A 3262-nucleotide genomic window follows, 5' to 3' on the forward strand; every position below is an offset into this window, starting at 1 on the left:
TTCCCTTCCTTCCTCTCTCCCCCTCTCCTCCCTTTCTTTCCTTTGTTCTTTTGTGTATGCTGGTACTGGAGCTTTTGAGCACTGTCCCTTAGTCTTTGGCCACAGCTGGCACGCCACCACTTGAGCACAGCTCTACTTCATGGTTTTTGGTAGTTAATTGGAGATGGGTCTCACAGACTTCCCTGTCCTGGCTTGCTTTGAACCATTATTCTCAGGCCTTAGCCTCATGGGTAGCTAGGATTATAGGCATGAGCCACCAGTACCTGGCCAGAAGATCTTTTTTAAGCCTTCTACTGAAACTGAGTACAGGGGCAAGATCATGTTTCTTCTTTTCTTCTCTCTCTTGCGTGGGCTCTCTCTCTCTCTGTCTCTCTGTCTCTCTGTCTCTCTGTCTCTGTCTCTCTCTCTCTCTCTCATTCTCTCTCATTCTCTCTCATTCTCTTCCTCCCTCCCCTCCCCTCATCTCTCCCTCCCCTCATCTCCCTGACCCCTCCCCTCTCTCCTGTCCCCCTATCCCTGAGCTCATTTGCTCAAGGCTAGCTATCTTCCACAAGGTGCTAGTGGCTCACACCTGTAATACTCAGGAGGTTAAGATCTGAGGATCAAAGTTTGAAACTAGCCCAGGCAGGAAAGTCTGGGAGACTCTTACCTCCAGTGAACCACCAGAAAACCAGAATGGTAGAGCTCTAGCCTTAGGCAAAAAAGTTCAAGACAGTGTGGGAGTCCCAGAGTTAAGAAGCTTCACAATTGATTTTTAAAAAAAAGGACTCCTGGACTCTCCTGCCTGAGGCTAGCTTTGAACTGCCATCCTCAGTTCTTAGATTTCTGAATAACTAGGATGATAAGCATGAGCCACCAGCATCCAGCTGAGTTCCTATTTCTTTGGTTGTTGTGGTGGTGGTTAGTCTTGGGGCTTGAACTCAGGACCTGGGGCACTGTCTCTGAGCTCTTCAGCTCAAGGTGAGCATTTTTTACCACTTGAGCCACAGCACCACTTCAGGTTTTCTGGTGGTTCCTTGGAGATCAGAGTTTCATGGAGGGGCTGGGAATGTGGCTTAGTGGTACAGTGCTCGCCCAGCATGCATGAAGCCCTGGTTCACCTCCTCAGTACCACACACAGAAAAGCTGGAAGTGGTTCTGTGGCTTAAGTGGTAGAGCGCTAGCCTTGTGCCAAAGAAGTTCAGGGACAGTGTTCAGACCCTGAGTTCAAGTCCCAGGACTGGCAAAAATAAAAGTCTCATGGACTTCCCTGCCTGGGCTGGCTTTGAACTGTGATCTTCAGACCTCTGACTCCTGAGTAGCTAGGATTATAGCGGGGAGAGTCGATGTTTCTTTCAGCAAATATTTATAAAGCATCCTTTGTGTGTTAGGCAGGCCGAGTAGGTGCTGGTGTGAAACTTGTAAACACAACACAAAAATAACTGCCTTCTTTTTCGTGGAGTGAGCCAGATAATAAGCAAATCAGTAAATCCTGGATGAAGTCTGTCAACGGGTTGTAAGAAATAAAGCCCAGCCGGGCACACAGAGCGAGGCCCATCCCTTAGTCACTGTAGTTTAATTTATGGTGCTGCTCCTCACTAAAAGGTATATCTGGCCCCAAATAGCATTGCTGAGGAAAGAATCACAAAGATCCTGAGCCTGTTCCTTTTTTTTTTTTTTTTTTTTTTGCCAGTCCTAGGCCTTGATCTCAGGGCCTGGGCTCTGTCCCTGAGCCGCTCTCTGCTACTTGAGACACAGAGCCATTTTTGGCCTTTTCTGTGTATGTGGTACTGAGAAATCAAACCCAGGGCTTCATGCATGCTAGGCAGGCACTCTACCACTGAGCCACCTCCTCGGCCTAGACCATTGCTCTTTTAACAGTAAGAACTACTGAGAAAGACACTGAGCCCATGTTTTCGACAGATGTGGACTAGTGTTTGCTAGAGGCTAATATGAAGACGGAACAACAAAAAAGCAATGAACAGCACCCAGTGAAAAATGAAAATATATGAGGGTGGGTGACACCGCTCTCTGGAGAGGTCTCAGTTTCATACATGAGGTTGCAGCATGGAGGATAGGCAAGCCACAAACTAGACCTGGGTTTTATTTGTGGTTCTATGTACGAGGATCTCAAATACAACAGAACAAAGAAGAGTGAAAGAAGGGCAAAAGATAGTTTTAAGACATTTATCCTCCAGAATTCCTCACAATTTTAGGTCTAATTGAGGAAAAGGTTAATCTTTAAGCCTCAGAAGCTATTTTAAAAGTAATTTGGACATTGAACAGAAAGAAGAAATCCCTAGTTCAGATGCGCCGAGGATGGATTTGTAGGTTTCATTTGGTAGATCGTTACTTGGTGGTACAGATCCTGACCAGGGTTTGCCACCATGCTTGTTATGCATGCTCAAAAACACTCCTAAAATCACGGGATTTTGGGTCTGTGAAATACCTAGAGTTCATCTAACATAAAATTCTTGCACGGATGAGCCATCTGAAACCCAGACTCAATGGCAGAGAGATGACCTGCAGTCCAGTTGTGGTTCCTTTTCAGAGTGAGCTCAGGGACAGGGCATGTGGCAGAATGGTGCATGTGCTATGGGAGCCCTGAAAGAAAGGGTGTCACACAGCTAGATGGAAACCCAGTTGCCTGGCGGCGCCCTCCCACCCTCGCGTCTCTGCGCTGCACATGCGTGTTTCTTGTGCTTGGCCAGTCCTCATTCTGGACCCTTAGCACACCAGGAATCTAGCCCTGAGCCTCACCTGGTCACAGGGCAGATGGTTGCTTGTACTGAGCCGCCCAGTTGTATTTTAGGCTGTCCTGATAGTGTTCCACAAAATTAAGCAAGACAGAATTTACATCCCTGTAATTTACATCCCCAGATGCCAACATGAGATGTCCTCGGGGGTGGGGGACTGGTGCACACCGAGGAGTGTCCCTGGCTCTACACCACAAAACAGTGATCCCCTCCCTCCCATTCAAACTCTTCAGTATTCACATTTAGAGAAATTGAAGGAAGTTGCGAGGCTTCCAGATTTGCATGCTGTCAGCGGTTGTACAGGTCAGTAAACCTGGGAAACAGATGTTAGGTTTTATTCTTTCCTTGGGGAATCATTAAAGAAGCATGTTTTGGAGCAGTAGGGAGGGAGATGTGAAGCTGCCTGGCTCTTTCTATAAAGGCCTCTGCTGCAGGCTGGCTGCTTTGTGCTGTTGTAGCCTTGCGGCCATTGCCTGCCAGCACTCTTGTCAGCCCTGGAGCAGGTGCCCTGGTGGACTCGGGAGGGG

The sequence above is a fragment of the Dipodomys merriami genome, unplaced genomic scaffold (genome assembly GCF_024711535.1).
Source record: "Dipodomys merriami isolate MVZ:Mamm:240054 unplaced genomic scaffold, mDipMer1.0.p SCAF_806, whole genome shotgun sequence".
NCBI classification, from domain to species: domain Eukaryota; kingdom Metazoa; phylum Chordata; class Mammalia; order Rodentia; family Heteromyidae; genus Dipodomys; species Dipodomys merriami.